Source organism: Salarias fasciatus, chromosome 6 (assembly GCF_902148845.1).
Source record: "Salarias fasciatus chromosome 6, fSalaFa1.1, whole genome shotgun sequence".
Lineage (NCBI taxonomy): Eukaryota > Metazoa > Chordata > Actinopteri > Blenniiformes > Blenniidae > Salarias > Salarias fasciatus.
This window is the reverse complement of record NC_043750.1, coordinates 6,127,267-6,139,653: the sequence shown is the minus strand read 5'-3', so window position 1 is coordinate 6,139,653 and position 12,387 is coordinate 6,127,267. Positions and strand designations below refer to the sequence as shown.

General features: G+C 42.6%; 1 protein-coding gene across 26 annotated transcripts in view; it reads right to left on the bottom strand.

Annotated features, from left to right (window-relative positions):
* Window positions 1-12,387, bottom strand: part of cacna1ab (calcium channel, voltage-dependent, P/Q type, alpha 1A subunit, b) — a 189,071-nt gene extending 176,684 nt beyond the window's left edge. For 10 of the 26 annotated variants that reach the window (XM_030093296.1, XM_030093303.1, XM_030093311.1 and 7 more), the window contains exon 1: window positions 12,249-12,386. The gene's annotated coding sequence lies outside the window, so the exon portion shown is untranslated. Of the gene's footprint in view, window positions 1-12,248 lie in introns of all 26 variants that reach the window. The other 16 variants (XM_030093319.1, XM_030093320.1, XM_030093308.1 and 13 more) reach the window with 5 other exon arrangements.

Sequence of the window (12,387 nt, the reverse complement as noted above, 5' to 3'; positions counted from 1 at the left end):
AGCCCCGAGAGATTAATTATGGTGAAATGAAGCCCTCCCGCCACAGGAAATTACCCAACAACAAGTGAGTGAAGTCACATTGAAGCCACCTGAATGGCCATTTAGCCTGAAACTCAGGGCAGGGCAGCACGATTATTTAATGTAATCATTTATCATGTCCACGCTCATACTTAGGACAAATTTCCAACTCAGTCACTGAGAGCGTCAGGCAGCCTCTCCGCAGCCCCATCGCTCACTCAGCAGGGATGAAAAGTGATCCAGCTTTCCGTTCAGCAGCCAAACACACCTTTCGGTCTGGCGGTCTGACTGCCGCTGACCTCTTTCTGCCCGTCAACCACCCCATAAAAAAAAAATCTGACCTCTCCAGTCACAGCTCTCTGACCGCGGCATCAATCAAGGACCAGGCCAACGCTAACAGCCTCATACGGTCTCCTCACAAGGCATATAGAAAACTCTATCAGACACCATTGAGGCAATGTTTTGATTTTGTCTTTTCCCATTGTGACTGACGTTTATCCGCTTAATAGAAGTGAAGTCCGGCAATTCTATCATTTTATACGCCGTATGTTAGTGGAAAAAGACAAGTAACAGCAAAAGTGAGAAAAACAAATCAGAAACTGTTGAAAGTGTAAATAATTCAGAGAATTCCAGGTGGTTGACTGAATGTCCACCACACACTTCCTCAAAATAATCAAACTGGCAAATAAAAAACACTTTGATTTATTCGGAAGCAGATATCCTTCAACTCAAGATCTTATTCAGAACAGAAACAAAGATTCTGCATGCAGCTATGTGCAAAATTTACCACATGAAAGAAATTCTTTGTGTGATTTGTGTTCAGGCACAATTCATTATACTGTACATACATCAGTCCAGCCTCATCTTTGACCGTCAACACATTTTAACCAATAGTAGCATTTCTCTGTGTTTCTAGTTAATCATCCACCACAGAACAAGCTGCATGTGAGTAATACCAGCATCAGCAGAGTGATGAGAGCTGATTTCTAAAAACACAGCACATCTAAAATTTGGCGCTCATTTGAACTGGAGGCAGCAGACATTCATCCAATGAAAATGTTTTGCACATTCAGAGGCTCTGAGCACCGCTGTCATTTAAACAGACACCCAAAACACAAGAAAAGTTATCGGTTCTGGGTTGAAAATACTGTCGTGAAAAGGAGTCTCAAGCAGTGGTGACTCTTACCCTGAGACCGACGGTGACATGGTGGTCTCTGCAGTCTAACTCATGCTGCTTGACAGCAGTCGCTGTAGACTGAGGACCAAACATCCCACACATGCAAGTTTAAATCGTAAAAAAAGGCTCCTTTAATCTGATGCAGATGACTTAGTAAATGTTCTGCTTTACAACAGTGAAGTTCTTTCCTTCTCCAGTTGTCTTTTTAATGAAAATGTTTGTCACGCTCAAGAAACACGCCATGTAACAGCAGAGCAGGAGGTTTTTCTTTGGGGCTTCGCACCAATTGGACATGTCTGGTTAATCTCCAGCAGACAGTGGCCAGGGGGCTTTTCAAGCCACCTCAACTGCTTCCTCTTAGCGATGAGATTCTTGTAAATATCCAGACTCTTCACCTTCAGGCCACGGTTAAATCAAAGACTGTACATAACAAAAGGATCTCATTCTTTCAGTCATGACCCAAACTTTTTGGGTGGTCTAAGGAGTCAGGATCAGGTCACTTTTTTTCCAACCTTTCAGCTGCTGAAAAGAAAGTGAGAATGTAAAACTATAACTTATTTCACAAAACCTTATCTGTCAATGGGTCATATTTAGTAAATTATCTAAAGCCTACTTTCTTATTTCTTATTTGAGGAAAGTCAAACAGCAGCTACTAAGAATATCTAATAATGTGGAAAACATTAAAGCGATACTTCAACATTTTGGCAAATTGGCCCATCTAGGGCAATTCGGTAGTCATTTAGAACAGCATACTTACTTTTTTTGTGAGGGCGAGCTGTTGTTTATTCAGCGGTGCGTCTGAGGAGAGCTTCACGGTGGACATAATGGAAGTGGACGGTACAGTTGCTTCCCTCGTCAAACTCATCAAATACACAATCCAACAACCACAAAACACACTTTGGTGGACACGTTATAATCCGCACATTCACTACGCTGTGAAACACCAACAAATAATATTGTAGCATTACGACATTTAAGCAAATATTGGGAACTACTTTTTCTTTTGAGATCACTACGCCCAGACGCCATGTTTAGTAAGTAGTTCCGTCTTAGCAATCTTCGCAAAAAAACGCTCAATCTCGTAATTTTGCATTAATATTTCACAGCGTAGTGAATGTGGGGATTATAACGTGTCCACCAAAGTGTGTTTTGGGGTTGTTGGATTGTGTTGGATTGATGAGTTTGACGAGGGAAGCTACTGTACCGTCCACTTCCATTATGTCCGCCGTGAAGCTCTCCTCAGACTCACCGCTGAATAAACAACAGCTCGCCCTCACAAAAAAAGTAAGTATGCTGTTCTAAATGACTACCGAATTGCCCTGGATGGGCCAATTTGCCAAAATGTTGAAGTATCGCTTTAAGGAGCTCTGCAGGAACCCGAAAGTTACTATTCAGTGTGAGATATAAAAAAAAAGAGAGAAAGAAGTTACTGTATTTTACCTGACAGTCACAACACAAAAAAATGTCAGTTTTATGTCAGATCACTTTGACATTTCCCCTTTGTTAATGGATTTAAGAAAGAGCCAAATGTTTTATTTTCTATCAATGTATAGAAAACATGTCTGGGGATGAACTAAGACTTTCTTATGACTCCAGCCATAAATCATAAATCATCAGGATGTGAGGGTCACCCGAGTCTCTCGCCCTCATGGCCACCGAGGGGCCATGAAATGAAACAAAGATTTTCTGAGTGGCTGTGTCAACAAGAGTGAAAATATTGTTTAATTCTAAAAACACATTTTCTGAAGATGTCTGAAAGATGCAAAGACTGTATTTGGTTTATTTGGGCTTTTTGCATCAGATCTCCTTTGGTCAACGCTCAACTTGAAAATCAAACAGATGCTGTGGAAAATGAAGAGAGAACATTTACACTTCAAGCCCACTGTCGCTGTCGCTGCACTCACAACTCCAAGAACAGAAATCTGCTGGCATGGCATTTTTAAGTGAAAACTGTAAGCTTTCGTTGTGTTTCAGATGCTCAGAGCCACCGAAACTGGCTTCCAAGGTGGAAGTTTTGAAAATGTCTACTTGTAAACGGAGGGGAAAGAACATTTTGAAAACGCTCCAACTTTTGTGAAATGCTGCTGCTTTGCATACACACCAAGTAGATAAACAATAACGACAGGAACGTGACTCCCAGTCCATATTCTCATGGTGGTTTTAGAGTCAAGAGTCGCCTGTAATCACAACCCAATGCCATTGTCTGCCCATATGGAATATCTGTGTTCTTACCATTATTAAAGTTTATGGCGTACTGTTCTGTGTGCATGTGCATAAACAATGAAAAGCGCAAATTGTGGCCTTTCCGTTTCAACCGTTTCCATGCAAACAGACATCATTTTTAAAACATTGCCATGCGAAAGTTCTCTGAACGAGGCCTACAGACTTACTGCTGGTTTGTCTCTTGAGAGCACTGTTATGTTTCTGTGGTTTCACGTTTATCTCGAAGTGATGAGGAGATTCATGTTTTCCAAAACTGCAACATGGGCAAGTCAGCAATGAAATTAGACACAAGAAACAGTAAAGAGCAGTGTCCAACTGTCGTTCTTGATTGTAAACTCAAAAAAAAGAATGCCTATTCAGGTTTGAGATTGACTCTTTTGACGTTGTTCTTTTTTTAAGTGAATGCTTCATTGTGGGCTGCATGTCGGTCACCTTACGAACGTGTCACTTCCAAAAAACAAAAGCCAGTTCCAGTTGACAAATGGAGATCAAGTGATTGGCTTGTGAAAGCGTAATTCAATTGTTAACTGTCTAAATGAGTCACCACAGCAGCACCGGACATGAATAAAACCTGCTGGCAACACGGCTGACATCCATTACCCAGGTGGGAGAGGCGGCCAAAGCTATGGGGCAGCAGAGGCATTGACGCAGCGTACGAATTACACAAAGACACACCGACCCAGACAGCGGCAGGCCGAACACATCTGAAACAAAAATCCTCATCGCTGCTTCTCTCAACCCTGCAGTGGAAGTATTCTGTTCAGGTTTTACCCAGGGGTGTGACCACACACTGACTCACTACTGACTTTCAGCACAAAGCCACAAACGCAGGCGGCTGTTTACTCCGCCGAGCCCCGCGCTCCCATCAAAACCACACTCCATTTACGTCATACTGTCAGTAAGCAGATCTACCTGGATCACAGAGAGGAAATAGAAACGGGGAGAAGTGGACCGGTGGATGAGCAGATCATCAAATAAATCCAATCACAAAAGCATCTGCAGCAACACAACGGGGCCAGTCCCAAGAAATAGGCCTCTTTTTGAATATTCAGAATAAATATATAACCAGTAAACTCAGATAGATAGATAGATAGATAGATAAAACTTTATTAATCTCCCAAGGGAGAAATTCCAGTGTCCAGCAGCACACAGATCATATACATGCAAATAAATAACAGTACAATAAATAAAAGTGCTCATAGTGTACTTTGTTTGGCTCAGGCACATCTGTTATACAGCCTGATTGCTGAGGGGATGAACGACCTCTTGAAGCGCTCAGTTCTGCAGCGCAATGACAGGAGCCTGTTGCTCCGCTCACTTTTTTGAGCTGCAACTGTGTCGTGCAGTGGATGTTTGGAGTTCCTCAAGATACTCTGCATTAGAGCCCCCATCCTCCTCTCCAAGACTGCTCCAACAGAGTCCACCTTCCTCCCCATCACAGACACACACCTCCTGATCAGTCTGTCCAGCCGATTGCTGTCTCTTTTTGTCATACTGCCGCCCCAACAGACAACCCCAAAGAAAACAGCACTTGCAACAACAGACTGGTAGAAAATGTACAGCATGTCACCACACACATCAAAGGATTTAAGTCTCCTCAGGAAAAACAGCCTGCTCTGTCCTTTCTTATACAGGGCCCGAGCCTGCTCCGACCAGTCCAGTTTGTGGTCAAGGTGCACACCCAAGTATTTATAGGTGTGAACAACCTCAATACTCTCTCCGTCGATGATGACAGGTTGATGAGAGGGCTTCCTGCCAAAGTCAATGATCATCTCCTTCGTCTTAGAGGTGTTCAGAATAAGACCATTGTCCCTGCTCCAGGTGGTGAATCCCGCGATGAGCTCCCTGTACTCCTTTTCATCCCTACCCTTCACACATGCCACAATTGCAGTGTCATCTGAATACTTCTGCACATGACACGCAGCAGATCTGTGAGCAAAGTCAGCAGTGTACAGTGTGAAGAGAAAGGGGGATAGTACAGTCCCCTGCGGGGATATGAAGTATTTTAATTTTAACAATAATCAACAGAATGCAAAGTATTGTTGATGAATTCATTTTTCTCAAACTACTGATCAACTGTTTTTTTAAAGAGTTGTGTCATGAATTCACTGGTTGTGTTAGTACAAAACCAACAGAATAATCACAATTTGGGTTTTAAAACTAATCACATTTTTCAACACATCTCAATTTCTGATATAGAAAACGTTCAATTCAAACTGATTTTGATGAATGATTAAGTCAATAAATAGAACTGCATATCTTCACATAACAAATTGGAGTTTATTTAATTGGGTTTTAATGATTTTTTTTGTTTGTTTGAACATGAAACGCAGACCTGCTCTACCATGAGCTCAGTGGCTTCATGTGTCGCGCTGAAATGATATCCAACACTTGAACTGGAGGAAATAATTATTTGATCGCATTCAGAATTTGTAGGTTTGTCCACTTTGATAGAAATGAACAGACTAATTTATATGGTTGCTCACTAATTACGGCAGTAAACAGAATATCAGTCAAGAAAAAAAACATTCACAATATAAAAGCTATAAAAAGTTATGCATTTTATCAAGTGAAACAAGCAAGAGATTACTTCGCACTTGGTAAAGAAACCCTTGTTTGGATTTTGCTTCGGCTCCCTCCACAGGTTTCCAATGGGGTTGAGTTCTGGAGAATGACTTGGCCCCTTCATGTGCTTCTTTCTGCTCCTGTGTTGCCCCGGCAGCAGTTTTGGGCAAATTACTTCAAAAAATAATTAAAGTTACCTGTTACTTATTCAAAAAAGTAATTGAGTTAGTAACAGTTATAATTTTCAAGTAACTAATTAGTAGCCAAAGTAATGTTTGCATTACTTTAAAAAAAAATCATGTCAGAGAGAGAGAGAGAGAGAGAGAGAGAGAGAGAGAGAGAGAGAGAGAGAGAGAGAGAGAGAGAGAGAGAGAACAGACTAGAAGAGAAACACAGGTTAGCCTGGTAGTGTGTTTTGGGTCACTGTCCTGCTGGAAGACTCACCAGTAATCTTCAGTGTGCCTTCGGAGGAAAGGCGATTTTCATCCAATATTTTTTCGAGTACATGGCTCCGTTCACTGGACTCTTAATGTGGTCGATTCGCCCTGGACCTTTTGCAGAACAACAGTCCCGAAACATAATATTTCCTCCTCCACGCTTGACTTGACTTGGTGTTCTTAGATGTTCACTGGTGAACTTCAGGCAGGTCTGGACATGTGTCCTCTCGAACAGGGGCACCTTCAGCCCATGACAGCACAGTGTGCTGCGAAGTGTTTTCTCGGTAACACTGATCCGTATTACCTCCAGATCATGAGCAAACTCCTGCCCTGTAGTTTTAGGCTGCTTCCTCATCTTTCTCATCATCATCCTCACTCCACAAGGCCACATCCTGCATGGAGCTCCAGACCGAGGACGGTTGATGATTATTTTATGTGTCTTCCACTTTCCAATGTCTACTGCCACAATCAGTAAGAAAAAAGTAGAGTTGCTTCTATCAAAGTGGGCAAACTTACAAATTCAGCAGAGGATCAAATAATCATTTCAACCACTGCATGTAAATTCTTTGTTGCACTGTTTTGCTAACAGCCATGCTCGTTTCCACATTTCCATCCTGAAACTTTTCGTCCACCAGACCAAGCAATGCGCTCTTATCCAGGTAATCAACACATCTTTTAGCCTGCAGCTGTTCTTCGCTGACTTCCATGTAGGGCATTATCATCTGATGTGTCTGTATCTGTACAGCAGCAAATTGCCTGACAATCCATCACAGTGCGTCTCAAAATCATCCACTTTGAAAACCCTTGTTCACATCAACATCTATCCATCTTCCATCAAGCTGTATCCTGTTCAAGGTAACAGGGAAATGATGCCAATCCCAGCTACGTTGATGTGCTGAAATGAGGAAAAATGGAGGAGAGTTGAAGGATGGAAGCAAACGTGACAAGGGCCAAATTGTGATGTGTAGATGGCTGTATCTTGGAATATCTTGACAGGTGCAGGGTTTAAAGCTCAAAGGTTTAAAGAATTTCACATTATCCACATAAATATTATAACTTATCACTCTTGTTATCTCTACACTTGACAAGATCGTCACATATTAACACAAAGCAGCCAGATTGATGAGATCAATAGACGCCTTTCTATCAGAACCAATATCAACAGCATCACTGAGAAACTGGTTCAATATTTGTGTTTTGGCGGGGTCCAAGTTGACACTGCCTACTACAGGAAAGAAACCAATCCTGCACCCTGCAAGATACTCCAACTCAGGACTCTACCCATCACAATTTGGCCCTCGTCACATTTGCTTCCATCCCTCAGCTCTCCTCCATTTTTCCTCATTTCAACACATCAACTTCGGGGACGAAGTGTTCACCTGCTGCCTAATGCAGTCCACCCTCGGAGAGATGACCTCGTAATGAGACGATCAATGTTCTTCACTTCACCGGTCAGTGGTAACAGTGTTCTGGTCGGTTGGTGTCAAAACACCAACAATTACCCCAATTATTACTTATGACGGAGGATCACCTTCAAACAATGTGCCAATGCCAGATCAGAGTCCGTTCATTTTCCTGCTTATGTTTACAATGAAGTGCTTGGTATCTCTGTTTATCACAGATATATATATATATGTGTGTATGCATGTGTGTTTTGTCCCCTTTATGGGTCATTGTTGAATCTTCATTGTTGGCTACTTCTGTTTATTGTTAGCTTAATTTGACAGCAACAGACTCTGACAGCGTGCGCTGTTTATTCTCATGCCAATAAGCCTATATGGTTCTGTTCAGTTGAGTAAAGCTGAGGGAAGGCGAGCACGGAGATCGACTCACAGATAAGGGGATGGATGCTTCATGGAAACAGAAGGGTCAGGAAAACAATGACCCAGAAACAAGAGGCGAGAGTTTGTGCGTAGGTAGAAGGAATCCTCCCCTCTGCGAGGCTTCGATCTGTCCATGTAACACCGATGCCAGGTTTGGACCAGCACATGCCAAAATAATAAAAGGAAGAAAAGGGAGGGGGTGTATCCATGGCAAAGAGGCACCGTAGTACCTTTAAAGTGATCCCTTCATGGACTTTACATAACTCACTTATCCGACAGTAGATTCGACACTCGCTGGCTGTGTTCAATAATAGCCTTGGGAAGAAAAACCACACCGTCTGCCACGATCCTGAGTCCGCTCGCTTCAGAGCTCAGATTTACGCTTTGCTGTTCCTTCGACAGGAGTGGGAGACGTGCTTTTCTTTGGACAGCTACAACATGGTCCCACATTTGAAACACCTGTTCAGCTTGCCCCTCGATTTATTTGAAGTGCTGATTCACCCTCAAGGGTTTAACGTCACGAGAGATCGTCATAGTAGGCCTTTTTTTTTTTTTTTTTTTAGGAGTCGAAAGGCAGATTTCTGTTAGTGTTATGTTCTTGCATGCCGTTGTAACTCACACTGAACCTTTAAACTTGTAGTTGTAAGTCTTATCCTGAGGGGTTGGTTTTTCTTTATTAATGGAAAATGGAACCAATAAAAAAGGAGCAAAGTTCCCAGCGAGAGTAAACAGGCTGCTCTCCCCCCTCTGCGTCTCCTTTATCAACAGTGACTGAGCTGAAGGCAAACAGTTATTATTACATTGAGACTGAAATGCTCCAGAGCCCGGGCTGCTTACGCTTTCCGCTGGTTTGAGCCACGTCTGTCACAACATGCGATGAGGAATCTGAGATGCTTTTCTCATTCTGAGCAAACGAGGAAGTCGGATGTGTTTCAGAGAGAGCAAACCCAACAACACCTGACCTAATCCTCATCATGTCCCCGTTTCAAGTGGAAACGCACCATTTTTGCATTTTCCTTTCAGAAAAGTTTCACTTTTAGACATTCGCTTGACATGGTTGACACGAAAACTGGACCAAAAAGCGTTTAAAGCTCATTTGTCCTACTTCAAAATTCATTCACACGTTGAGTTTTACCCACCAGACAAAAACAAGTGGATAGGAATTAAAAAGTCCAGGTTTCTTCTAGCTTCCATTCCAGTATCTCTGCCACTTTTGTAATCAAAAATTCATGCTTTGTAAAAGGTTTTCATAACAGCGACATATTTGATTAAAGCGATACTTCAACATTTTGGCAAATTGGCCCATTTAGCACAATTCCTCAGTCATTTCGAACAGCATACTTACTTTTTTTGTGAGGGCGAGCTGTTGTTTATTCAGAGGTGAGTCGGGGAAGGTTTTCGGGACGGGCACAATGGAAGTGGATGGTATTTTTGTTCCCCCACCTCAAACTCATCAAATACACAATCCAACAACACCAAAACACTTTGGTGGACATGTTATAATCCGCACATTCACTACGCTGTGGAACACCGACAAATAATATTGTCGCGTTATGACACTAAAGCAAATACTGGGAAATACTTTTTCTTTTGAAATCACTACGCCCAGATGCCATATTTAGTAAGTAGTTCCATCTTAGCAATCTTCACATAAACAACTCAATCTCATAATTTTGCATTAATATTTCACAGCGTAGTGAATGTGCGGACTATAACGTGTCCACCAAAGTGTTTCGGCGTTGTTGGATTGTGTATTTGATGAGTTTGACGAGGGGGAACCAAAAATACCATTCACTTCCATTGTGTCCCTCCCGAAAACCTTCCCCGACTCACCTCTGAATAAACAACAGCTCGCCCTCACAAAAAAAAGCAAGCATGCTGTTCGAAATGACTAAGGAATTGTGCTAAATGGGCCAATTTGCCAAAATGTTGAAGTATCGCTTTAAACCAGTAATACAAAAGTATTCCAGCTAACACTGAGTACAAGAGGCTGTACAAGCTGGCCAGGCGGGGGAATTACATCTAAACATTTCTTTTAAAAAGCCAAAACGCTCAGAACAAAGACTAACTTAGTTTCAGCTGTAATCAGAACGGAGTGGCCCTGTGGATCCAGAACCGCTCATCAGCCAACGGGGTTTTCTCCTGCCACGGTCTCCAGTTGGTGATTGGACAGAATGTGAGGGTGACTCACTCCACCATCTTGCTGGAGAAATGTGTATGAACACATCGAATGAGCCAATGTTAGTTGGTTATTTTCCTAACTTCACTGGCAAAACACACACACACACACACACACACACACACACACACACACACACACACACACACACACACACACACACACACACACACACACACACACACACACACACACACACACACACACACAGAAGGATGAGGTCATGTAACTGTTTGCACAAATTATGCTCGTCCTTCTGTGGGACTAATTATTATTCTCAATCAAAAACCGAAAATATTAATCCTTCTCTACCTTGAAGACTGATCTGTCAACTGAATGACAATCATTTGTCCAATGACTTGACCCAAGGTCTTAAATCCTGGTCCTAAAGGTCCAGGTTCTCCTACACACTGGGATTTTACAGGATTCAGAAATGTCATAAAATTTAGGTATGAAATTCAAACTACAAACCAGTCATTTTTAAATCACAAGAGGGTATTGTAATGATTTCTCATCTGTATGCCTGCCTAATGATCAGTGCTTCACCGACAGCAGCTGTCCTGCATCATTCGGGGGTTTCCCTGACCTTAACACACCTCAGTCGAACAATTATCATCAACTACTTGAAAACATGCAGCTCAAGGATCAGGGTTGGATCCCCTTTCTCTTATTCCTCTTAGAAACCCTTGATCGTCACGAGTGGCCTGTTATTAGGCTTTCTGGAGAACTGATCATGTGACAGTCATTTGATTGTTTTGTGTTTGAGCAGAATGACTCTGAAAACATGCACATATATGACCCTAAAATAATCAAATGCTTGATTTATGTGTTAAATTTGGTGCGGACTGCAGTGAAAAAGTCAAGTTGTTATTAGAGCTGCACAATAATGGATTAATATACAATATGAAATGTTGAGTGACAAGTCCAGAGATTTGCCATAAAGGGAAGGACTTTTTAACCAGCGGTATTTCGCAAGCAGAGCAGTTTAGTTAATTTAGAGTTTTTAAAAAAAAATTCCTTGATTTTTGAGATACTGATGTTTTTTTGATTGATTGGTTTTTGATTTGATTAATAAGTTCATTAATTTCTTTTTTAATATTAAAAATTCTGTGATTCTGAATCCCCCATTTTGAGCAATGGTGGTCTGAGTCAACTTTTTGAAAACTGCTCAAGGTGGAACTGTACAGAGATGCTCCGTCTAAATGGAAACAGGGAAAAGGCAACTTTTTGAAAACGCTCTGACTCCGTCTCCATGTAAGCCAGGACAATACAGGTTTTTGAAAACTCTCAGGAACTACAGCCGAGGCTCCAAACACAGCTGTAGTAAACAGTTCTTCTGCACCTGATCGAGTAGATGGACGATAACATTTGCCTCCAGAGTGTCATGACTCTGTTCAGTGTCTCCTTATAGTAGAGAGTCACGCATAAAAGCAACTATGAACAATAACGTTCATAGTTTACATGTGAGGTTTCATTGCAATAACAAACAGCGCCAACTAGTGGCCTGGCTTGCTCACTACATCATCTTCAAAACGCTGCCATGTAAATACCAAACTTTTCTGAAAGGAAAACCCAAAGACACGCGTTTTTCAATTGAAACCTTGACGTGTATTCTGGGAAAGCCTCGTGCACCTCGAGCTGAGACAGAATGTCCCACCCTGCTCTCCACTGTCCCACAGCTGGACCGTGAACCTCCACTGTCCCACAGCTGGACCGTGAACCTCCACTGTCCTACAGCAGCTGATGGAGCATGAAGTCCTGCTCCGGCTCACTGCGCTCGCGCTCTTTGCGGTGAAATGCTCGGTGCGCGCGGCAGGCAGCCTCACCTGCCTGTCAGGTGCTCCTCTCCCCGGGGACTGCTGCGAACCTTGCGGGCTTCCGGGACTCCAGATCTGCCCGCGGGGTCTCCGGCGGCCGCGACCCGCTCACCTGTCGGGCGGCGGCGGCTGGAAACCGGGCGGCGGT